This window comes from Suricata suricatta, chromosome 12, assembly GCF_006229205.1.
Source record: "Suricata suricatta isolate VVHF042 chromosome 12, meerkat_22Aug2017_6uvM2_HiC, whole genome shotgun sequence".
NCBI classification, from domain to species: Eukaryota; Metazoa; Chordata; class Mammalia; order Carnivora; family Herpestidae; genus Suricata; species Suricata suricatta.
The window spans coordinates 34,449,770-34,476,395 of NC_043711.1; the positions used below are offsets into that span (position 1 = coordinate 34,449,770).

Here is a 26,626-nt window from a genome sequence, read left to right on the forward strand (position 1 = left end):
GGGGGAAGACAGGTGGTGGTGATGGTGGAGGGCACTTGAGGGGAAGAGCACTGGGTGTTGTATGGAAAACAATTTGACAATAAAATATTATGGGGAAAAAAAATAAGTCCTTCCTAAACACTAGGTGTCAATCAACACTACTTTCCTGTGCTACCTTGGACTTAGCTTTAATTTCACTCTTGCATCTCAAATTGCAGTGGAAAACATGTAGTAGATAGGAGTAAGAGCAGGCAATCTCCAGCCCATCACGTTTTGGGTAGGAGGGTAATTTAGAGACAATGGCACTTGACATTAGTCATCAGAATTGATTCAAACGGGGCAGCTTATTTGGGGCCAGTGTTCTTTGCTCATTGCACATAAGGTGATAGGATCCTAAAGCTTTGAAGGAAGAGGACAGTATCTCTTTCAGAAGTGGCTGAGTTTATGTCCTTTTATTAGAATAGCAAAACAAATTTCCTGTTCCAGAAACTCCTTCCAGATTAAACTACTGCTTTAAAAAAATTTTTTTTAAGTTTATTTATTTATTTTGAGGGGGGAGGGGTTCAGGGAGAAAGGAAGAGAGAGAGAATCCCAAGCATGCTCCATGCTGTCAGCATACAGCTTGCCTCAGAACTCTAACTAACAACTCTGAGATCATGACTTGAGGTGAAATCAAGAGTGAGCACCTCATTTACTGCATTTTTTAATAAAAAAAATCATACCCTTTTCTCTTTACTCATCTTGAATGATATCCACTACTTTTGGATTGTACATTTTTTAGTGGGGGAAGTACATATATCACCAATTCTTCCTCTCTCAACCCATGAACATGTTCTGATTGCCTGTAGTAGGCAGACAATCCATGTCTGACCAAAACAGACTAAATCCTAAGCCTTTTCCAAGAATGAATGGATAAGATACATTTGGGTCTGTTGGCCTTGACAGTGAGTGGATATATATTTGGAGCTCCTGAAGTCTTTCCTACAGAAGGCCTTGCTGAGAGCAATGCCAACACAGAAGAAAGCAAAGCCAAGAGATGGAAACACAGTCTTCATGATCTCTTTTGATCAACTAGATACCACCTGGCCTGAAGCTTTAAAATGGGCTTCTCATGTGGAAGGAGAGTCCATTGATGTCGTCCTGTTTATTCTTTCAGGCAGTTTTTGTTAACTTTCAACAACCTGCCATTGAAAGAGACCAGTCAGTGAAGTTTATCCTTATTCTGAGCTATCTACCTTCTCAGGTTATTTTTACTTTCTTGTGAGCAGTTGGCATAATATGAGATTCCTTTGGTTGTCCCCAAAGAATCTGTGGTCACTGAGCTTACTAACTCTTGAGTTCTCCCTCTACCTCTAGATCAATGGAATTACATAAATCCTGCATGCCATATTGGGAAAAAATGAAAAGTTTTCCAAGACAAGTAAAATAGAGATTATTTCCAGGATAGTTCTCTTTTATACATAAGGAAATACTAATAACTCATAGAATATGTCTTTGTATCTCATGTAAGCTTCTCAAAATCTAAAAACAGAGATATGATATCAATCTCCATTGTATATGGGGAAAGGCAGAGCTTGGAGAAGTTAAATAAGTTGCCCAGGAGCACATGGTAAATGGCTGGTATATTTGGGATTCAAAACCATATAATCTGATTTGCACATGATGGCAAGATGAGCTGGAACCTTGTAACCTTCTTCATGCAGGGGCACCTTCTATCCAGACCCCTTGTGCTTTGATGTGCAGCTCAGAACTCTTCCCTAAATTCTGTTTCCATGGTGCACCCTGCATCTACACTTCTTGAATGTTCTTGCATTTGCTGGGGGTGCGAAGCCTTCCTCCAGACCTCAGCCTCAGATGCTGCCCACCCAACCATCTGTGGCAACAGATTTGTGTGTTATCAATTAAAGTCTAAAGGAAGTTGGTGAAGCCTCCTACTCTAACAGGATGGGCTAAAGCAGTTCCTGTTAAAACAGAAATGGGTTGTGTCTGTGATATTGGTAATTGGTAGCTTTCCAAGAGCACTTTAAATACACCCCATGCCATGAATTGCTCAGCTCTGATTCTCTTTAAGACTTTCCTCTCGGAGGTGGCACACTTCCAAGAAGTGGACCACTACATAACTAAATAGGGTTGCCCTTGTGGGAAGCAAAGCGACTTCCACAATTTGCAGAATTTACCTCTATGATTTTCACTTTGGGACTCACTTTGGAAACCAGTTACTTTTTATTCTATAAAATCTTCACACATTTGGTGCACCATGCCCCAATTACTGTCACAAGATTCCTTGGTTTCAACTATTCTGAAAGACTATCCATGTTTTTGAGATGCCTTTTACCCAGGGAGCACCAAAATATCAAGTACACAAAATAACCAATAACTTTAAGAGAGACCATCTCTAGCACATGCCCTTAATTTCATGAAAATCCATCTAGAAGTTTCTATATAACTAGATAATTTAAAATTTTACATAGAGATTTTCAAAACATATATGAAGTATCAAGCACCATTTTGTGTGGTAGACCCCGGGAGAATAGAGATTAGCCAATATGGTTTCTGCCCTCATGGAGTTACTGTCCAATAGCTGAGACTAGCTAGTTAGTTAGGAGTTAGGTCAGTCTGACTTTCCAAAAAAAAAAATTATACATATCCTTTAAATGTCTTATGAAGAAAAGTGTTTCTGAAGCATAGAACTTTAGTTCTACTATGGGTAGGCACTTGTGTTGACAATACCATGCTACTTACCTTCTCATTCACACTCTGAGAGCCATATACAAAGGATGATTGCCTTTCTCTCTTCTGTAAAGGTTCTCAGCCTCAGCATGTTGAATTTTGGGGAAGAAAATTTTTTTAAACTTTTATTTATTTATGAAAGACAGAGAGAGACAGATCATGAGCAGGGGAGGGGCAGAGAGAGAGGGACACACAGAATCAGAAGCAGGCTCCATAGTTCTGAGCTGCCAGCACAGAGCTCAATGTGGGGCTCGAACTCACGAACTGTGAGATCATGACTTGAGCCTAAGTCAGATGATCAACTGACTGAGCCATCCAGGCACACCTGGGGCAGAAAATTTTTGGTTGTGGGGCTGTCCCAGCCTCATAGAGTATTTAGCAACATTCTGGGTTCTACCTTCTAGACACCAATACTGAACTCCTCTCCAGTCTTAACAACCAAAAAATTCTCCAAATTGTCACATGTCTCCTAGGTGAATGGGAGTTGAGGAGAAGAGAAGGCAAAACATTTTCAGTTGAGAACCAAAACCAAGAGAAGATATGGAAGAGTGGACAGGTGTTTGCAAAGTGTCAATCCATAGAACCGCCCCCCTTCCAGTATTCTCTAAAATAGAATGAACTCACTCTATCATAGTCCATATTATCGGGGAAAGGTGAATCATTCCTGGAGATGGAGGAATGGACTAACTGACCTCCCAAAATCCCTGCTGACCCTGGAATTCTAGGACACTCTTTAGCTGTGACCTGGCCTAATTCCCCTCTCTCCCTGTCTCCCTGTCCCCATAGCCTGTACTAATGATAGTGCTTTTTGAGCAGTCACACTACCCAGCATTCCCTTAATGTCAGCAGGAAACCTGGAGGAGACTTTCTTTTCTTTCTTTCTTTTTTTTTTTTTTTTGAGAAACTTGGCAGAAACATTTTTTTTTTAAAGAGAGAGAAAAAATCAAATTTAAGGATTGTGGAAAAATAACTTTCTGTGCTCTTAGGTACCAGAATCGACCATTTGTTAGAACCAAACGTCTGCTAAAGTGTGAAAAATTGTTGGAAGGCATTTTCTAAATTTTGTTATTGTAGTTCTATCAATTCATTTCTATGAGCCCTCTCATTTGTGTCTGTTGGCTGTCCAGGCCAGGCTGGCGAACTGAGAAGTGTATCTACCATCTTTTATTCTTCAAGGTCCTGACATTTATCTGATGGTTGGCGAGGTGGCTATATCATAGTGGAAAGAGTTCACAATATTAAAGTTTTTAAGACCTGGTTTTGGATTTTACTGTCATCAATTCCAGACTTCAGGATCTCAGAAGTTCTTAAATTTATGGAACTTACCTTGTTCCTAAACATGTAAGTGGGGGTGCCTGGGTGGCTCAATCGGTTAAGCGTCCGCTTCGGCTCAGGTCATGATCTCACAGTTCACGGGTTCCAGCCCCGCATCGGGCTCTGTGCTGACAGCCAGCTTGGAGCCTGGAGCCTGCTTCGGATTCTGTATCTCCCTCTCTCTCTGACCCTCCCCTGCTCACGCTGTCTCTCTCTGTCTCTCAAAAATAAATAAAAAACATTAAAAAGTTAAAAAAAAAACATGTAAGTGGTAAAAGTCTCTACTGGACTATGGTGAGCATAAAACAAGAGAGTAGCTATTTGTAGATTTTAAAATGCCTATGAAAATTATTTATTACTGTGTTCAGACATTGTAATCATGTAGCTAATATTTTTTCATCATTGTCTGCTCGTGCAGTGTTCTTAATCTCTGATTAGTTCCCTAAGAACACATTCTAACCATCCCTTTTATATTAACCTCTCTCTTCAGATATGATCCCTGAACTCTCCTGTAATTTCCCACCTCAATAATCTATCCTACAGATTTTTTAAAATTCAGTTTTTCTGTAGTAAGAGTGTGGTCTCAGAATTAGATCAAGAGTCTAATCCCAATGATGCTATTATCAATTCTTTGATCTTGAGCATGCCATCTTTTACAAACCGATAGCAGCCTCCATTTCATAAAAAAAAGGGTAGTAACAGATTATATCTTAGGGTGTTGTCATATTGATAACATAAAATAATGACTGTAAAGTGACATCAAAGTGCCAAACCCTATTAAGTTCTCAAGAAGTGTTAACTATTATTGGTAAGCTTGAATCAATTAAAGCTCTTTGACAGGACTCATGTATGAACTCTCTCTATTCCACATGGTGAAGTGTCAATTTTGAAAATATTTCTTTGGTTGATACAACTCTAAGGACAGTGTCTCTTTTATGCTCTTTGTGACTGATGTGCCTGTAGTTGTGCAGCCACAGTCTGAGATATCCTTGTCCATCAGTGGAGCGCTGACGGTGTGCTGTGGGAAGACCTCCTGTCGACCCTCCGGTGACGTTTGCCTCTGAGCCAGAATGGTGAAATCCAGGAAGGGGTTGAAAAAATGATTGGTTATAGCAAGCTTCTTAAATTTTAACATGCCTATGACTTCCCTGGGAATCTTGTCAACATGCTGATGCTGCTTCCTTGGGTCTGGAACGGGACTGGAAATTCTGTGTTTCTAACCACCTCCCCAGGATGCAGCTGAGGCTGGTGCAGGGGCCTCACTGTGTAGTGAAGTTCTAGACTAGGAAGGTCGTCTTAATCATATCTTTCTTTGGGTGCAGTCTTTCCTCTTAGTAGTAGCCTTGTTGAATTCAGAGCTGATGCAAACATCCTCCCTTCTATCCCAGAATTCATTAGGTCAAAATGAGTCTCAGGTAATGTTCAACACCCAAAGGACTTTGGAGTGAAATAAGTCTGCCAAACACTATCAGCTATGGTTCTCTATCTTGGAGACCCACGTGATGCATGAATGTATTAATAACTCTGAAAAACCCTACTGGAAAAAGAAAAAAAAACTAATAAAAATATTTTACATGGTCAAATGTAGAATTTCACTTACATATTTACCAAGTGTCTTTTGACCAGATCCGTTACATCAGAAATTTGGGAGTGCAACCCAGATATTAATAGTTTTTAACCTCTCTCCAGGAGATTCTGATGTAGAATGGACATTGGAGAATGCTGGGTAGAAGTAAGAAATTTTTTTAACAGAGTACACCTGGGGACAACTCAGCAGTTGAAATAGCCCATCTAATAACACATTGTGATCAGATGCTAGGCATCTAAAGTGTTAGACCTACCCCTATACAATGGGTTTCTTGTCTATAAACAGACTTACATGACTGAAATCAGGCTGGGAACATTGGGTCACTGGCACTGACAGATTGGCTGGAGAAAGAGCACAAGGACTTTTAAATACTCCTTAAAGCCTCCGTGGTATTGAATGCACATCTCTATCTGTCTCTACCATTGGCTCAGAGCTAGGAATTTCCTTGCAATCCTTGAAATATTTGAAAGAGAAATGTTTTCCATACCTACACTGGACATTGGTTCAATGACTGGCTCTTTTATCCACTTAAAGATAGATCACTCACAAAGACATTTGCCCCCTCTAGGTGTTATGTTCCTTTGGTATCAGATGGGGCTTGTACCTGCTCTGTCTTTTTGTTAGACCTAATTGCAAATTATATGTGAGCTTGTGTAGAAACACACTTGGTAAACTGTTATACCAAATGCATGTAAAGTATTACAAAATGCTCTTATTGTGAAAGAAAAATATCATCTCCCTTTCTGAGAATTAAGTAAAAGGTCTGGTGTCTTTGATGGTGCTAAGACTTGAGGAAAAGCAGGATCCTATCTCTCCTGTCCGTTCTGCTTGTATTTGATGGCTGCCCACTGCCTGGGTGTGAAATGGTTCTCTGTGGAAGAGTCAGGAGCAACTTTGTTATCTAATATGTCTAATTAATTGCTACAGATAAGTTTGCTTATCATTTGCTTCTCTTAACAGATTCCTTATTATTTCTGATGAACAAGTTATGACCAAAGATGGCTCCATATTGTGCTACACATTTACCCAACCACTGATAAAAAAATATGACCTTTCTATGACCATTTGAAGTAACACAGCAGTCTGTACCTTGCTGGGAGCATTCCGTATTTAACCTCCCTCTTCTGTGTCATTCCAATGAGCATTTTCTACCTGCTGAGTTCCTCATTAATGGGCAATAAACTTCGACACAAGTTCAGATGAGTTTGTCTAAGAAATTTTATGTTGTCATTACTGTGTATTTGCCTTGCCCTCTCTTCCTAAATTTCAGTGATAGGAACCAACATCCAGGGAGACTCACGACTTCTCATCTGTCAAATGAGGGGTACCTGAGCAAGTTGTGGGGAATGTTACAGAGCTTTCAGATAAGCATTTAGTCTGTGTCCCTGAAGCTTCCTTCCCAGCTCTGTCTCTGTCATGTCCCCTGCTGTATCCCTCACAACTCTGGTAGCTTTTAAAGCCGCCTCCTTATTCATCCTCATTAAGCGGCTGTTCTGGTTAGCCCTCTTTGGGGAAGTAGAGCTAGAACAATACACAGGTCATCTCTTTATAGGAGGGATTTTTATCAAGATTAAATTTATTTGAGTCCCAGATGCTTGTTAAAATCTAATCCCCAACAGTACCTGAATCAGAATACTGAAACAAACAAAATTCTTCTAAATAAAGTTAAAAGCCCAAGATGTGGGGTTTTTACACAAAATGATATTTTATAAATTAACAATATTAATTTCCTTTGTCCATTTGAGGTGAAGCTGCTGTTATTACTGTACCCACTACAGGCTGGAAAATTGAGTGTTCATATCTGGAAGTAAACTAGGCAATTCACACGTATTATCTCATTTCATTGTCCTACCAGCCATGTGTGATAGATGATGTTTTTACCTGTTGTATAGTTCAGGAAACTGGAGCTTGGAGAAGTTAACAGTTAAGCATTCACTAAGCTCTTGGTGCCAGCCATTACTCCATCTCCATGCAGCATCCATATATTAACTCAATTGTTTTTTACTTTTGTTTGCATTTATTTTATGCAGAATTTACTCCCAGACCTAAGTGTTTGGCTCTTCAGTTTCTTCTGGGGTATTTTTTTCTTCTGTGCAACCTCCTCTTCTAGTTTGGGAACATTCTGCTCTTTTTCAGCAAGGACCATCTCAGTGTGGCAGGAAGAGCTCAGGTATGGGTTAACCTGATCATGGAACCTGTAAGCTCTACACCACATCTTGGGGGACTTGCACCCATTTTTAAGCATGTGCAGTAAAAATCCAGCACCATTTTTGGGCCACTGGCCCTGTGTCCAGCTCCACTGTCTGGCCTGGGACCACCTACCTCCGCCATTGTAGCTTGTAACAACGGAATGGCACACATCACTTCTGCAAAGTGACATCCTTCGCATATTTGGGAGATTTTCAGATGTGCATATCTTTATGGCCTGGACAGTTTCACATGTGTTCCTAAAGTGAATACGAAGATTTGAACCTCTTGGTTTGCATGATTTTGTAAGGTTTTCTGAGTCGAGTGAATAGCATGCTATTTTCAGGGATCACCTCAGGTTGCTTACAGGAATAGCTATATCAACTCAATGAACTCAAACTTAGTGAACTTGTGAGGTAGGTATTCTTGTCATCCCATTAATACGTGTAGAAACTGAGGCATAGAGCTTTTTAAAAAACTTAGCTGTCGTTTTTAGATTTGAGTAGCAGTACCAAAACTGGACTTGACCCGTGTGTTTCTGAAGCTAGTGTGTTAGAACACTTTTTTATTAATAGGGAGTCAGACGTCGGAGGCACAGGAAGTCGAACTCAGGGCAGGGTTGTCTGCAATACTTTGATCCTTTACCCTGATGTCCGGCCTCCCGTAAAAACTGTAATTTATTTCATTTGAGATGCTGCATGAAAAATGAAGCAGAATCTTTAGTGCTGAGAGGCAAATACTATAATCATCTGCATGACTTGATTCTCTATTCCAGTAATATGAAAATTGTCAATTATGGATGAATTATGGATGCTACAGATACCTGTAATTTGCGGCTGCAGTTTTGTAAACACGTGCAGCTGCCTTTAATTTTATATTACCAGTCGTGTAATTCATTAATACACACCTGTAGTTACCGAAAATACAGAAACTAATGAAGCTGGTTTCCAGTTTCCACTGTTTATGTTTTGTACACTTTTCTGTTTAATTACCACAGAGTTGAGAAATTGGTTCAAAACAGTTGCAGCCCAAGAAGGAGCCTAGTGATTATCCTTTAAGAACGTACTCCAATTCCCACCTCAGCCATTGACTTAAATCATTGCTTTATCAGCCAAAAACTAGACATTTTAGAAAAGGAAAAATTTGCAGAGTTTACTTTTCTGCACCTGTTATGGCAGCAAAGGCTAATCATTAAAACATGGATTTTGGAGATAGCCAGTGGAGACCCTTATAATCAGAGCCTTGGTTAGGGTTGCTCCACCATTCTGTGGGCAAAGACCGACCACATCCTCACCTATGAAATGAGGGGAGTGCAATGGTGACTGACAGGAAGTACTTGATTTAGCCTTCCTATTGTTCTTCCCCCCAATGTATTGAAATTGATAGGTTGGGTTGTATTGATTATTACTTCTCCTCACTGTCATGTTTGTGGAAATACCCAATGTTTTGAATACTTTTTCTTCCTGTAAAAACATCCTCATCCTGCCATTTTTTAAATGTTTAGTTAGTTTTGAGAGTGACAGAGAGATATACAGCATGAGCGAGGGACAGAGAGAGAGGGAGACAGAGAATCTGAAGCAGGCTCCAGGCTCTGAGCTGTCAGCACAGAGCCTGATGTGGGGCTCAAACTCACGAATCGTGAGATCATGACCTGAGGCGAAGTCAGATTCCCAATTGACTGAGCCAACCAGGCGCCCCCTCATCTTGCCGTTAAAAAAAAAAGGATTGCCAAAAAAACAACAGTAATAATAATATGAATTACTATAATAAGTAATATAATTATAACAAATAATACCATTGTTATACTATTTTTAGTTCTAAATAATAATAATGGCTACATTTCAGAGCCATGTAGATTATACATCAACCATTCTATTAGAAATTTACATGAATTGTTTCGCTGAGACCTCAACACAATGTAACAAGACTGGCTTCATTTTTTTCTTTATATCCTGGAAACTCGAAGCTAAGTGACCCATCGATGTGATGGCTCATCTAACAAATGGGGTCTCTGTGATTTATTTATTTATTTATTTATTTATTTTTAAAATAGTTTATTGTCAAATTGGTTTCCATACAACACCCAGTGCTCTTCCCCACAAGTGCCCTCTTCCATCACCACCACCTCTTTTCCCCCTCCCCCTTCCCCTTCAACCCTCAGTTCGTTTTCCTTATTCGATAGTCTCTCAGGTTTTGCGTCCCTCTCTCTCCCCAACTCCCTCTCCCTCTTCCTCTCCCCCTGGTCCTCCATTAGGTTTCTCCTGTTCTCCTGTTAGACTATGAGTGCAAACATATGGTATCTGTCCTTCTCTGCCTGGCTTACTTCACTTAGCATGACACCCTCGAGGTCCATCCACTTTCCTACAAATGGCCATATTTCATTCTTTCTCATTGCCATGTCCTACTCCATTGTGTATATATACCACATCTTCTTGATCCACTCATCAGGTGATGGACATTTAGGCTCTTTCCATGATTAGGCTTTTGTTGACAGTGCTGCTATGAACATTGAGGTACATGTGCTCCTATGCCTCAGCACTTCTGTATCCCTTGGGTAAATCCCTAGCAGTGCTATTCCTGGGTCTCTGTGATTTAAACCCAAGATGGCTGGCCCTCCTCCAAAGCCTGTCCTCCATATCTGGATGCCATACAAACTTACACCTTTACAGGTGTCCTCTTTATTCCTTCCACCACATTCACCATTAACATCCGCCCTGTATACATCCCCACCTGCTACACAAAATGTTTTGTGATGCTGTTTTGGTTCCACTGCCTTACTCACTTCTGTGTTTGGGTAGTTATTATTTAATGTGCAAAAGTTCTTGTGTGAAGACTAAAACTATATTGGCAAACATAATGCACTAAGGGTTTAGATAGATAGATATAATAGATATTTTTTCCTTAGAATTTTTCTATTCTTTGTAAACCAGAACATTGATCAAGCTAAAGAGTAGAGCCTGCTTCCTCTTCTCCACACTGAAACTTACACACCCTTTGTCTCATTGGTACCAGGTCTTATATGCTGCTGGATTCTAAGGAGTAATCATTGTTTATCTGAGAAGCTAATCCATGCAAATGAATTACTAACACATACCATTTATTGGAGCATTCACTGGTATGATAGACTGAGCTAAATTCTTTACAAACATTTTACAGAGCCCTCTATGATGGCTTTATTATCTTCATTTGTAAATTAGGAAGCAAAGAAACATTAAGCCATTTGTCCAAGGTACACTTTGTAGGCAGTAGAAATCAAGACTTGAAATTCATGTGAATATGACTTTAGTCCCTCAGTTCTGATCTGTTTGTCACAGTAATATTTCTTGAAATGTGGCTACCTGTATCAGAATCATCTGATGCTGCTTGTTGAAAATGCTGAGTTGTGGAATGTTCAAAAGCCTTCCTAAATCAGAATCTACCCATATATGGCTTAGGAATCTGTAATTTTTCAAAATGTTCCCAACTCTCCCTAGAATGCATATGAATTTTACTCAGGTGAGAAGCTCATACTTTTTGGAAAATCCCTTGAGAAGTAACTAGTACTGTGGTCTCTCTGGTATAAGGCAGTGAGCGAGACAATTTTGGACACCCAGAAGTAAGTGATGACTGAATACACCACCTCTATGAAAATCTGATTCGAAAGCTATCAGTTTAATTCAGTACCATGATTTTAGACTTGATGCTTTTAGAGAACCCCAGTTCAAAAAGGATGAAGCATAAAAGGTGATTCATTTGATTATGTGGACTACAGCTAGACCCAGAGGCTCCAACATGATCACCAAGAACCCCTTCTCTCCATGTGTTGGAGCTCCTCTCTTCCTTTCTTCCAATCAGTGATGAGGTGCCCCCCCCCCACCTCCAGGCTTCTGTTCTGTCAGGTTAGAACTTTGGTGGGAAGAATATACCTTTCAACATAAGTCCTTCAGAAACTCTAGGACTTGGGCTCAGATCACTACCATAACCTTCCTGAACCAAGTAGAAGCTAGGGGATGGCAAACTGGATCTCATACCCAGTCCTGAACCTGGGAGGAAGAAGCAGTGAGAGGGGGAATCAGTCGCTCATGAACCAAGTGAAGGAGGCTTGGTTCTTAAATGGAAGCTGGGCCTTGATAGGACAAGCAAGGGGAGTAAATGGTGAGTGGGAAAATCAATGGATATCCTTCTTACCCATGAATAAATAAAATGAGCTACACTCTTTTCAAAGTTCAGCTGTCATTTTCTCCCAGGTGACTAGGTGTAGCATAATTTTCTTAGCAAATATTTTTAAATGTCACCAAATCTAACATGATCCAGCGCTCTGTCAAGTATGTCTCCTTATAGATCAATAGTGAACTATTCACATCAGGCCCAATTAGCATTCTAATAGAATTTATCTCCCAGATGTTTCAAATCACTGAAATGGATAAAGCGGTTTATTACAGGTCACAGGACATTTTCAAGGACCAATTAGAAACTGCTGCAGGTTGGGGAGAATAGGGAGGTCATGATTAGAAGCTGAAAAAGTGGAAAGATGAGGGGCTAGGGAGAATGAAAACTGTGTTTGCAAAGCTGAAAGATACAGACAGATGAGGGTGTTTTTAGATAAAATTTGAAAAGCTCGTGGATAGCTTTGAAGGGCTTTGAAATTGAGCTCTCAGAGACAAGTTTATTTTGCTTGTTCATACTTTATTTATTTAAAACCTCCAGGTATTAGCATCATGCATATATGCAGAGAGGACTTCACAGAGGTGGTTGACAGTCAGATGGTGGTGTGATCTATCTGTGGGCATTCTTGTGGTGAGATGGCTAAGAGACAGTCACCCCAACCTTGGCATGTTTCTTGAGAGAACCCTGTCATGTGACTTCTTGAGTTGTTATCAGAACAACCCATGGTGTAAAATACTTGCCTTTTGTAACTCTTTTTGCCCACATACAACTTAGGTTGCTCCATAGAAATTCCATCTTTTTATAATAATAAAGTTATGTACAAATTCAGGTATGAGTTGCATTTGATTCTTTATTTAGTTACGTACAAATTCAGGTATCAGTTGCATTTGGTTCTTTATTTGTCTTAAATGAATTTTAATTCTGTTTTCTGTCCTCGACCTTTTAGGGCTGATGAAGATTTCTGTGTCAGGCATTTTATTAGTAAGAGTAATTAATGCTAGCCATTCTAATAAATGGCATTCAATAGTTATTGGTTTAATAGCATATACATTTATCTCTTAGTCTTTTAAAATGTTTATTTCTTATTTTGAGAAAGAGAGAGAGAGAGGATGCATGCACGTGTCAGTGGGAGAGGGGCAGAGAGAGAGGGAGAGAGAGAACCACAAGTAGGCTTCTTGCTATCAGGACAGAGCCTGACAACGGGCTCCATTCCACGAACTGTGAGATCATGACCTGAGCTGAAATTGAGTCTGATGCTTAATCGACTGAGCCACCCAGGTGCCCCCTTAGTCTTTTCATACTGATTACATATTTGGCAAGTGACTTTTTATGTGGCAGTAGGAGGATTCTCTATCCTTCCATCCATTCTTTAACTGCATCCTGTGCATGGAGTCATCTAATGAGCAAAGAGTATGACACATCACCGGAAGGGTTTTAGAGGCCTGGGACTTGTGTACACCCTGTGTCCTCATTTGCCATTGGCCAGATCCAGCTGCAGTGACCCACCTTATCCACAAGGAAGGCTGGTAAAGGTAGTTTCTCTGTGTGTTCAAGAAAAGGAAATGGATTGAATAGTATTCAGCCACATCCTACTTTATATTCTTTATGGGAGCCTCTTTCTGCTTCTAGATTATAGGAAAATCTAAGTAACTTATTGCCAAAGGGGGCCTCATTGACCTGTTATGATTGCGGCTAACAATCTTTCCATCCTCTTACCCAAACTCACGCCATTTCTTCGAGGCTCATGTTTTTCTTCTTTCATCCTCATGTGAGGAATCATGCTGAGGCTGGAAACCATGATGTTCTCAGTTCATCTTTCTTGGGAGAGCATATAACTATGTACCTACCATTCTTCCTAGTATCCTAGGCTTTGCCAGAGAGTACATGTAGATTTCCCTGCTCTGGAGACTCACAGACATCCTCTCTCATTCCTGGTCTGGGATGGTTCTCCTTTCTCTTCTAGAACTTTTGCTATTCTCACGAAACTTCTCCCAGCCCTCACCTGCCCCAGCCTGCACCCACTCTCCTAGTGCTATTGCTCCAGTGCACTTGGGACCTTTAGTTGGATTGATATTTTCAGCCTTACCAACATTCCTGAAGCAAAAAGCATAGAAGGGCTTGGCTACCATGTGGAATGAAGATAGGGGAAAATGCCAAGAGAAAAAAATATAAACTATAATTCCAATAAATTATTTAGCCATGAATACATGTTAACATGTCTTGCTAATGTTTATGCATATCAGGGCTATGCCCAATTGCCTTTAGCCATTGAAGCAACCCTATGAAACAGGGAATGTTTCTCTTTAAGATGTTGGAAAATGAGATTTGAAGAAGTTATGTTACTGGTTCCTGAACACACACCTTATTAGGTATAGTCCATGACAAGAGCCCACGTACCATAGACACAACCATATCGCACTGTAGTTCCTGGTCAGTGGGGGAGCGGTCACTGAGAAAGTGCCTCAGTAGGTGTGCCCATCTCCTGAACTTTGCAAAGCTTAGCAGACAGTGGTGGCACTTTAGCAGTTTGCAAGCATCACTTTATGCCAGACAGCACATCAATCACTTGTATACTCTGTTCTGCTTATTTTCTCCAGTGTTAATATCATCCCTATTTTATAGATGAGGAATCAGAAGTAGAGGGGATCCCTTATTCTGTTACTTAAGGGTGGAGCCAAAACTCAAACCTTAATCCGTTCAGTCCCATAGTCCATAATCTCCTGCCCTGTCTTGTACCTCACTGAAGACCATCACAATGCTGCCCAACCAAGAAGTCACCTCCCTCGTGGTCTGTGAGAGAAATAGCCACACTTCTCAGTCTTGGGCCACAAGTTGGAAATTAATGAATCCTTTCATTAGAGGTAAATAGGATAGAGGTAAATAGGTAAATAGAACAAGTTGGCCATACACATGATATATGAGGATTAAGTATGATCCACACCTGAAGAGAACACTTACAAAAACCTTATTCATAGCTATTTTTCTTTATTTGCTGCAACCCACTCTATCCCAGCTTCATGCAGCCATTTTGGGGGTATTAAGCTTGAACAGCTTAAAGTTATGTAATTAATTGCATTCACCTTCAGTTGCAATTACTAATTGATCCAAGCATGCCAGCTCAGCACCTGGCAGTAGTTAGGAACACAAAAGCGAGGGCAGGCAGGTGGTTGCAATAATTAGGTTACTACTTTTTTTCCCCCCTGCAAGTACGTAGTTGGTCTAAACGCCAGGGTCAAGCAGGCTGCATTCACATCAAGGGTACCATTTCCGATAGTGAGTGCTTTTTAAGGAACTAAGTAAGTTCTGTGGCACAGTGAGCACAGAGGATGAAGATAGGGTAAATAAAGCACCAGCATCAGCCTGTGTTTCTAACACAGCATCAAAGAAGAGCATCTGGGATCCTCGGATAAAGTCTGGAGGAAGGCAGAGACTGTTAGACCAGCAGCCATCGTGTCTTTGAGGTTTTGACTTTCTGGCTTCCTCTTTCTAACCAGAGTCTGTCTGATAGGAGGATGAAGATCCAAAGGTAGGCATGCAGTCTGAATTTATGAACAGTGTTTTCTTAGTGGTCGTAACCATTGGGTTTGAAATCAGAGTTGTTGTTGTTGTTGTTGTTTTGCTTGCTTGTTTATTTTCCTCTAGTTTTGCTTCAAGTATCAGGCTTCAGGTAAATTCATGCCTTTCTGGGCCTCAGTTTCCTCGTCTGCAAGATGGATAACATGGTTGTTTGTGGCGACTGAGAACATGCATAAACATTGCTTGTTAAAATGTCTGCTGTGCACTGAGGTGATTCATTCATGCTAACCTATTTTGGATACAACACAGATAAAATAGGAAACTGTTCAGTAACCTACATTTTCATTGAGGGTGATTGACAATGAATAAGCTGTGAAACGAACAACATTATCCTCATTCATTTCTAGAAAAATAACAGTTATAATCTTCTGAATATGAATTATGTACCAGGGAATCAGTAAATCCAGAGCTAGCTTTAATTTATGTCCTCCCTCACCTTGAGCTAGACACTAACATTCCCATTTTATAGATGAAACCTGAGGCACAGAGAAATTATTTCCTGTAGGTTTATACCTATTTTTAGCTAATAAATGAGGGAGATGAGTAAGATGTTAGATATACCCATTCTATCACCATTTAACCACAGCTCTTTTTTGACTTCATAAACCCTGAGGGCAATGTTCTCAGGTTCTTTTTTGCAATATCAACTAACTTTCCTTTTGCAGTGTAGTCCTAGCCTAGTCCTTGCATTTTAATTCAGCTTTATCTCAGAAGCAATCAGTATGGTATGGAAAACACACATTCAGTGCATATTCAGAATGACCCTGGGAAAGCTGGTGTTTGTTCATGACATTTCTCTTTGTTAGCTTTCTATTTTTGTGTGCTTTGTGCTTTAAAACGTGTTCCGGAGTATCACGTCGAAACTCCTTCTGAGGCCAATATCTTCAGTGGCAGATAGGAAACTTTGCTGGGTCCATGATCTTCAGTGAGAAAGTGGAGCATTGGCAAGAGGTCTGAAAAATAACTGCAAGAATAATGGTCACCACTTTATCAAGAACATCTGATAAATAAGCCTGTTTTTTTTTTAACTGGAAACTAATTTCTGCCAACTGTTGTAGAGAGGAGGGAAAAGGTCTTGCTTGGAAGGCACACTAACAAACAGGAGGAAAAAAACTGTTTTTAAATAGTTTCGAGTCCTTTGGGCCTTCTTTACAATCAATAGAAAGGACAAAGAAATCCTATGGTCTCATCTCCCAGGTTTTATGTTTCCTACTTATTTAACCAAGATAATAAAAAAATCCTATGTGCTTTCTTTAGTCATTTCTAAATAGGGCTGGCATCTTTAGTTTATTTCCAAATACCTCTGGCTGCAGATTTCATTTTAGAACTGTCTTTAGCATCAGCCACTGCTAGGTGGATAGCCAGATGTTACCTTTGGTTTCCTCATTAACAAAAACCTCCTTGATTTGAAAGTAGTGTGTTAAGATCATGAAAAATTGTCTTGTGTTTTTTGGTGCATGGAGAAGCCACGGTGAGTGCTGGGTGGGTTTCATATTGGGTCTCTTCACAGTGAAATCAGAGCTATTCTCTCCACCTTAGACTTAACAAGTTCCAGAGAGCAATCGATACCTTTCAGTAAGGCTCAGCTGAAATTAAAATCTGTGATGAGGCTTCCCCCAATCCCTTTACAAAAATCTACCCTGAAGAGCAGCCCGAATATCGAAACCCCAGGCAAACAGCTTTGCTGGATCTTTATCCTCCTGACAGCCCAAGATTGATAGGAAATAGCCTTCAGATTTCAACGAATCTTGAACACTTGGCATGGGTCCCCCTGAGGCTGCTCTGCAGCCTGGCCTTTTCAGAAGTCCCTGCTGACTCTACTGCCTGGTCCAGGCGGAGGTTCTCCCAGCATTCCTTGGGAGTCCCTCCTTTTCATTGCTAACTGTGCTGTCATTGAACGTGTAACGTGAACAATATAGTGGCCTGACAACTTACGCTGGAGTTCATTTCGAATTCAACTTGTAACCTGTAAATCGTATCAATAGCCCATAAAAATGATGCACCCGTGTCTTCAGTGAATCTTGATGACATGGATATTAGATACATTGTGGCCCAATGTAATGCCAGTTGGAGACGGGTAGGAGGGCCCATGAATCAAAGAGTCCCACCCAGCCAAGTTTTTAAGCTTAGTAGAGTTTGTTTACTCTTTGTTCCCTTCAGTATAAGATGAAGTCTTTGGCTTGCATATGAAAAATACAGCGTTAACCCTGGAAAGCTCCTTTGAGATGAGATGGCCTAAATTTGAGAGGACCTCCAGAATTTGCAATCAAATTATTATTTCCCCTTTTTCTCTTTCATTTTTACACTTTTCCTTTTTTTTTTTTTTTTTGCAAAATAAGCACTGTGATTTCATGATTTCTTAGAATTTAAATAAATATTTGTTGATACGCCATGTATTTTGCAGCAGGTCCGGGCATTGTGAATGTAGAGAGGCAAGGAGAGAGTCCTAAAGTTGGAATGAGGAATACCTGCATCTTTAGAAGTCAGCCAAGCCAGATGGTGACAGAAAGGAGAAATCCCAAGCTCTGGGAAAAGGAGTGGGTTTTGTTTTTATTGTTGAATCACATAGTCATTCAACACGCAATTACTGAGTGCCTCCCATATGACTAGCACTGATCTAGAGGCAACAGATATCTCAAATTACTTTTGATTGGTAAAGTACCCAAAGACAGAGCCATTAACTTTGTTTTCATACCTTCAGTACAGAAGGTTCCTCCACTCTTGTCTGCATGTGTTTCTTGGTGAACTAGATCAGTCTTTTCACATTAGGACTATAATTTTTTCCACCTGAATCAGTAAAAGCTAAGATTATTTTCTTCTTCCCCTATGTCTCAAAAGTGTGGGCTCTATCTGTATTCTGACTATTAAATTACTTCACATAAGTATTTTCCGGTCATTTTCTGAAAGTCCCATTAACTGTGTATGTGCCTATCTGACATAGTGAAATTCTGAAAACACACCAAGAGGAATATTTGGAGCCCAGGCAAGAATCAGAAAAAGGAAATATAATACACTCTTGCCTGAATGATTATGTTATTTGGAAAACCTAAAGTGCTTTATAGTGAGCTCTGTGTCCAGACTCAGAATGAGGAATGACAAAATTTTTAGATAAATTGGTTTGTAAAATATTTATGTGCACTTTAGTGGCACAGACAGGAGGTAATCTGTTTTGTATTGAATCAGCTTGGGACAGAAAAAAAAAGTACAATGTTAATGAGATTTTTTAAAGCCACTTTTAAATTCATGTTGGCAAAAGACAAATAGTCAAGACTTTTAATTTCTATAAACTTAATGGCTAGAGAACAAATAAAGCTTTATTAACTTAAATAAAAGTAGCTTTTCTTTCAAGGGCATAGCAATTTATTTTTCTTTCTGTGTAATCTTCTGAAAGACTGCTCTCGTCTATGTATTGATCAGCCTTTTTCAGTGTGTTTAGTTGGATTTTAAGTAAGTATTGCTGGTTTGAGAGGGAAAAAATGCATAGCATGACTGCATATTGATCCAGTGAGCAAATATGTGAGGTGGGAGTTCATGGATAAGCATCTTTTATACTTTTTTTCTTGGTGTACAACCTTGGGTCGACAACAAAACCATGTGCACCCACTTTCTTAATTACTTAAGTAAAAGTGTGAACAAAATCGGTTGCAGGTAAATTCTACCAGCACTTCTGTCTCTTTCATTATGCCAGACATCACTAGTTCTTCCCTGTACCTTCTTTCTCCAGGAAGCCAATCTCAAAAATTTTCCTTAATTCAGTATTCTGAACAGCTCATCTCAAGAAATAGGAGCTGCTATATAAATTTAAATGATTTGCCAATAAACAAGTAAATGATCTCTGGGTTCTATGATGGTGTGTAGAATCATAATATTTTTGTCCTACGTATTTTCTGTAGTTTGACCTTCTGGTAATAAACCTATATTTTAAAGCCTGCACATATTAAGATATGGCTAGAACCCAGAAAAGTGAATAGTTATTTGTAGTTATTTGAGGGGACAGTAAAATTACAATGAAAGTTTTAACTTTGCCTTGTACTAAAAATAGATCTGGTATATATGGGTGATAGAGCAATTATAATTGTTAAAATACATTTAACATCCGTCACTGTCAAAGAGTCCTACATGCGCTCTAATTAAACACTATATACTCTGGTTGAAACCCTATGCATAATAGAGAACCTTGTCTAATGTTCAAAAGATTGTGGAGATAAAGAAATCCATCCCCAGATATATTAGTGTCTTGGTATAACTGTTTTTATTATATAAACCATACTTTGAGATAAACATTTATATCTGCATTAGCAAAGAAAACTTTTTACTTATAATCTTTATAGAACTAGTCTCATGTTTTTGTAATGGGGAGTGGGTGTGGGGGGAGTCTCTTAAGATCTTACAATGGAAAACTTTAAGCATTATGACCGAGAGGTGAAAAAGACAACCTCCATGTTTAAAGAATCAATAAAATTTATTATTTCAGTGCAAAAACGTGAACTGAACTCTAATGTCAACCCTATTACATGAGTATTGCATGTTTCTTATCACCACTGGATGCTTTTCTATACTGGTCACTTAAAGAGCATATTTGTGTACTAAAGAGGAAAAAGATTCTCTTCACTTGACATGGTTCTTACCCATAGCTCTTGAGGTACATGCTTGCTCCTTTTCTTGATCTCCCCATGGTTCAGTGGGGATTGCCTATCTTGGAGGATTGTCGGGAGAACTCAGGGATCCTAGCAGAATACCTGGCAATAGTAAGTGGCCAGTAAGTGAGACCTTTTATCTTTGATGCTGATAGTGTGATTTCCATCATTTTTGTAGGTTTTAAATAGAACTTCAATAATGAATATTAGATGAGTATTTCAATTTAGGTCATTTAAGATTTAATGGCTTCCTTTGGCCCCTGGATCTACCATTTTCTCTGGCCTACATTGGTACCACTTAATCAAGCTCCATGATCTTGAGAAACTTACTTTCCTCAGATTTGAAATGGAGAGTGATGATAGAAGCTGCTTGTAAAGTCGTGGGGAAAATTAGATAATGTGGTACAGGTAAAGTGTCTCAGCATAAAGTAAGTGCTCAATTAGTATAATTATATATCCCCCTTCTATTAGATGAGAAAATTAAGACTGTAATTTTCCAGTTGTTGACAAATTTCCATTCCAACCAACCTTTTGTAGTTTGTTTTCATACTTCCTTCCTTTTGATGGCTTGCCTGAAAACTCCACAAAAGGGATCTTCCACTCACAACCTTTTTGTATAAAATACTTTTTCACCTACTTTAAAAATAGCTTTTCTTTCCTAATTGTTGTATATGTCTTACTTGGTTACAAAATACTGAAATTTCTGGGACGCCTGGGGGACTCAGTGGGTTAAACATCTAGCTCTTGATTTCAGCTCTGGTCATCATCTCACATCTCAGGGTTCCTGAGTTTGAGCCTCTCATCAGGCTCCGCACTTATGGAGGCTGCTTGAGATGCTCCCTCGCTCCCTCGCTCCCTCGCTCCCTCTAAATAAATAAATACAATTTTTTTTAAAAATACCAAAATTTCTGTAAAATAGGAAAAAGACCTTACACTTATGCTCCATTCAACTTGTAGAGGGCCTAGACATACCCTCCAAGTAAATATATTTTATTTAATTAATACCACAGAGCCCTTCTACAAACACAGAGACATAAAATCAAAACTACACAGAAGAATAGAGCCATGGTTCTCAATATCTGCATTCTTAAGAATCTTCTTTTATATTTCATATCAGTACAAATTCTCATCATTCTTCCTGATTAATGGGGCCGTCAGTGAAATCCTGGTAATTTATTTAACAGTTCCCCTAGAATTAGGAAGTCAAATCCAGTAGCCATTAGCCACACACATGGTTTATGTTAGTCTATTTGGGCTGCTATGCCAAAATACCAGACAGTGCCTGATCATTAACAAATAAATATTTCTCAAGTTCTGGAGTCTAGAAGTCTCAGATCAGAGCACACATGTGGTCAGGTTAGGGCCCTCTTTTGGGTCACAGACTTACTGTGGCTTCACATAGCAGAAGGGGGCCAGGGAATCTCTCTGAAGCCTCTTCTAAGGCACTAATCCCACTTCCTAGGGCCCCACCCTCATGACTTCACCTTTCAAAGACTCCACCTCCTGCTGACATCTTTGGATAAACATGCAGACCTTAACATGGTTATTTAAATATTTAATTAAAATGACATAAAAATAAAAATCCAGTTCTTCACACTAGGCAAATCTAAAGCATTGAATAGCCACATGTGACCAGTGACTACTATGTAAATATTTTCATCAGTTAAAAGTTTGTTAGATCTGCCCCATACTATTTTGATGAACAGGATCCTTGAATAATACATTAAGAAATGTGGGAATAAAAGTAGAGCCATGAAAATTTTGTGCTTGTTGACTTCAACTTGAAAACCTATATTTATATCTTAATAGTGATAAGCATAGCTGCTACAATACCAGAAGAAATAATGAAGCTACCATTTATCAGGTCCATTTTTGGTGCTCTCCATCAGGTGCATTACATATATTATCTCCTTCAAATCTCAGAGTTCATATAGGTTGATAATATTATTCCTATTTCATAGGAACCGAAGAAGTAGCTTTCAAAAAACCTTTCAACTAGCAAATAGAGACCCAGCTTGAAACCTGGATCTGATTCTAAGACCAAAGCCTACTCTCTCCACTTCGTCAGGAGCTTCTACCTATAGGCATTAAAGTGGTTTTAATTCCTGAAACTGATGATTTGCATGTGTGAATTATTCTAGAAAAAGTGTGCTAAAGGCTAAGTCAAAATTAGGACCCTGAAGGTGAGGCTGTAAACACTTGATTTTACTGATCTCCCCCAACCTGGGTTAAATATCTCATTTCTGTATTCCCATAGTCCTCTCTACTTACTTACTTTTATCTTGCATAATTGACTCTGGGTTGAAATCACTTGTTATGCTGACTGTACTTGACCTATAAACATTGATGTTCTTGAGGACAGAAGCTGTATCTTGAAGCTCAGGGTATTCCAGTTTCCTAGTATGTGGTGGATGCTAAATACATTTCTGATAGATGAGCTAATTAAAGAGACTTAATTCTTGACAATAAACTGGAAAATCTACTAGAAAGATGTGGAATGACCATGTAAGCAGTGTCTAAATCTGTCAGGGACTATAGTAAAGAACATCCTTCTGGAACAATTTAGACATAAGGAGACTGAATGCAATCTGGAGTTTCATAGCTCAAACTCTTAGATCTCTAAACTGTATAATCCCTTTTAAATCTCCTGACCTTATCTCCCCATCTTGCATTTATGCAGAAATCTCCTTCCTGCTGACCACTGGTGAAATGCTTTAGCTGGGTTGCGGATCATTCTTTTTTATTTTTTAACAGATATGCTAATCTCGGGAATGATGCATTTCAGCTCTAGCATCATTAAATTACTATCCCATTGCCTTTCTGCAATTTACTGCTGAGTCAGCTCTTCCAGTACCATCTCTGTTTTCCAGGGTTTCTAATTTGGCCATAAAAATTCACTCAGAGTAGAAACTTGTCATAGGAAGTCCTGCTTCTGAATGGCACTTTTTTTTTTTTTTTTCAAAGAGAAACTTAAAATACATCGTTAAATGTATGTGAACTATTGCAGAGTTTATAGATGTTCTGGTGGGATTCTGGAAAGGGCATTTAAGGCATTGTAATTTAAGTTGTTCCTTGAAATGTTGACACTTCATCATGGACGTGCCATCAGATCCCTTTGTCCTGCCTTGGGTAATTGCCCTGGGTGTATTATGTAGAACTTTTTCAATTTTTGTCCATCACTTCTCCTTTTTGCAAAATTTCTTCTTTTTCATTACATTGTTTGCCTTCTCCATTTGTTTTTGTTCTTACTTAGTTTTTCACCTCATGATCTCATCTACCACATCCATTCTTTTTGCAGTGTGTGTGCGTGTGTGTGTGTGTGTGTGTATGTGTGTGTGTGTGATTATGGTGTAAAAAGTGTCTACATAGGGAAATTATTATCTAGTGTGTATGGTTAGCTCTTAAATGTTCACATAGAATTATCCACTTTGCAGGTTGTTTACATTTCTCCTCTGATTTTACTTTTCCCACCCATCTGAAATAAAACAGATTAACTCCTCTCCCCCACACCAATGCATAGTTAATGATTGTAAAGGCCTTCATAGATTCTCCGAGTTGTATCATTTTGGGAGTCTGTTGTGTTCTCTGGACTCCAGACTCCAGTCAGGTTTTTAAATACTGCTCTACATATGCCACTATTTTGAAGCATATGTGTCCCTTTCCTTCCATACTATGAGTAACTGAAGAGTAGTTGGTCATACATGAACTCTTCATACAAATGTCTATAATAGGTAGTGAAAAGGATTAAGTTCAGGCCATAGTGCAGCAGCCTAAAAGAGAATTTGAAAATAGATGAAATCCCAGAAGTTTTGCTATTTGGTGCATGGAGAACCATCAATTGTTGAAATTTTAGAAATTCACCTTGAGGCGCCTGGGTGGCTCAGTCTGATAAACCTTTGACTTCACCTCAGGTCATGATCTCACATTCATGGGTTCAAGCCCCACGTCTGGCTCTGTGCTGACAGCTCACAGCCTGGAGCCTGCTTCTGATTCTGTGTCTCCCTCTCTCTCTGCCTCTCCCTGCTCATGCTCTGTCTCTCTCTGCCTCAAAAATGAGTAATTAAAAAAAACATTAGACTTTCACCTTCTACTGGATGAGTTACTCTCTGGATCAACCAACATTGCTAACAGTGGAAAACATTGGTGAATTTGCGGCAATCTCCCTGGCATAAAGTGGAAACCCCCAACACCCTTTCTGCTATTAGCAAAACTTTCTTATCAGCAATGGTGAGACTCTCATATGCAGATTCTGTCCCCTCCAAACCTGTCTAAAGTCCTATATTTAGAAAAAGACTTCTTAGAGTAACACTTTGGTCTTAAGCTGTCTCAGAATAAATAATTGTACAATTTAGCCAACTAAGCTTTTGAATATAAAGTGCATGGATGTAGCTAAAAAGATAAGCTTAGATTGTTGTATTTATCCAAGAGCATCTGTTCTATGCCAGGTACATGGCTCTGCTCTAAAGATGCAAAAGGTAAAGAAGATGTGTCCCCTACTCTCAAATTGCCTGTAGTCTATTACGCAAAACAGATTTCTGACTGGCATCCTATAATACATTTTAGTATTAAAATAAGGTCTGCTTATTCCACCAATATTCATTAAGTATTATCTATGTGCTGGGCACTGTTCTAGACTGTGGGAATAGACTGAGGGACTAAATAGTCAATACCCTGCCCTCCTGTCTCTGAGGAAGGAGAGAACGCACCAGTAGTCACTCGTGTGTGTGTGTGTGTGTGTGTGTGTGTGTGTGTGTGTGTATCATGCGTGCACACGCATGCAAATGGGGGGTGGTAGTGGTGGTGCTAGCAGCTTTGCTTAGCTCACTCCTATATCCCTGCATCTAGTACAGTAGTACTAGTGTATAGTATATACTCTAGTGCATAGTATATACTCAGTAAATATTTGGGAACATGAATAAAAATAATTATGAGGAAAACAAGTTTACAGGTGCTTCAGAAGGAGAAACACTCTCATAGAAAAGTGATTATAAAAGAGTATGGAAGGACTAGTCCATTCTGCCTGCAGCAGCATGAGAAGTCCAGCCTGACCTTGAGTTGTTTGGAGGAGATGGAAGACTAGAGACAAGCAAAGCAGCAATGCCAGACGAAGAAGAGAAAAGCCCAGAAAAATGTGGATGTGAAAGACCATAATATATTCCAGAAATTCACTGCAACCCAAGCTCAGACTGGACAGGTGGATTAGAACTTGAGTGTGAAAGTCTTACTTGCCAGGGACAGGGTTTTGCTAGCCTATGGATTGGTGACACCTAAAGATTTTTAAGCAGAGTCGGTATTGAACCTATATGCATTTCTGAGTTTCTCCTTTCCTGAGCCACTTCTACCACCATCTTTGGTAGTATTTTGTCCTTCCTTTTGGTACATTGGCTGACAGATGAGGAAGAAAACCAGAGGGCTCATTATTCCTTTGCAGTTTTGTCAGATCTGTCCTTCATAGTGAACAGAGTTAGATCTTGTGTCTCCTTATTTCAATAGTTACTGAATAGCTTGGCATCTTGAGACCTCTCACAAGGAAGACCCACCTTCCTGGAGCAGCTAAAGGGAGGCATCCCATAGTGGGTGAGAGACTAGCAGCGCAATCAGTAACAAAGAACGTCAGCAGAATCTGACTTCTCACATTAAAAATTAACAATTTGCAATATACAGCAAAGCCTGCCACACTCCTCCCTTGTGAAGCTCGTAATGGGAGAAAGCACCCTCCCCAGAGGATAAGAAGGGAACACTTTTATACGGAGGTGCCAATTTAATCATCAGAGAAAGTTCTGTGTATCAAAGGGAGGGCAGAACTCTCAGGAAGAGGCTGGTGGTTTAATTGCCCATTTGTGAGTCCTGAAATCCCGTTATAGGCTTCTATAAAGGCTGGGGAAGTACATCCGCCACGAAGCCCTACGCAGAGTAGACATGCAGTAAATATCTTCTGAATGATAAATAAGACCAAGGATGTAAACTAGCCACCTCTGGCAGATGCTTCAGCAGCAAGAACATTCTTAATATCATTTGCAGAGACTTCACAGTTTAGAAAGGCTTTCCTTAAAGCTGCCATTTTTATCTTCAGTGCTACCCAGCACAAGACCAGAATTTTAACCAGAATTCACAGGGGTCCTAGGAATGTTAAGGGAACTATTCAAGGTCACATGGCTACTTAGCGCTGTGGTTGGGACATGTACTCCACTCTACTGAATCAAAATGTAGCATGTTCCTTCTGTGCTCAGAGAAGGTAAGTCCCATACCATAATGGTCTCATTCTCAAGGTGTGGTCTTAGGTGACTGCTTCAAAATCACCTAGTAGGAGTTAAAATGCAAACTTGAGGCCTTCACCCAATCAAACTCTCTTGAAGTAAGATCCTAGGGGAATGTCTCTTTTGAACAGCAAGGCTTTAGAATTCTCCCCATACAAGATTTTGACAACCACTGCACCAAAGAACACCTAACATAGGCTGCCATACTTAAT

The 26,626-nt window shown here is 39.6% G+C and overlaps 1 protein-coding gene and 1 long non-coding RNA gene across 3 annotated transcripts in view; both read left to right on the forward strand.

Moving 5' to 3' along the window:
* LOC115275407 overlaps positions 1 to 6,809 on the forward strand; it is a 19,606-nt gene extending 12,797 nt beyond the window's left edge. Inside the window, exon 2 of the long non-coding RNA XR_003901554.1 lies at positions 6,572 to 6,809. This is a non-coding gene — a long non-coding RNA (uncharacterized LOC115275407). The remainder of the gene's footprint in view (positions 1 to 6,571) is intronic.
* The window catches only part of TAFA1 (TAFA chemokine like family member 1), a 496,597-nt gene that overhangs the window by 119,589 nt on the left and 350,382 nt on the right, over positions 1 to 26,626 (forward strand). The window lies entirely within an intron of this gene.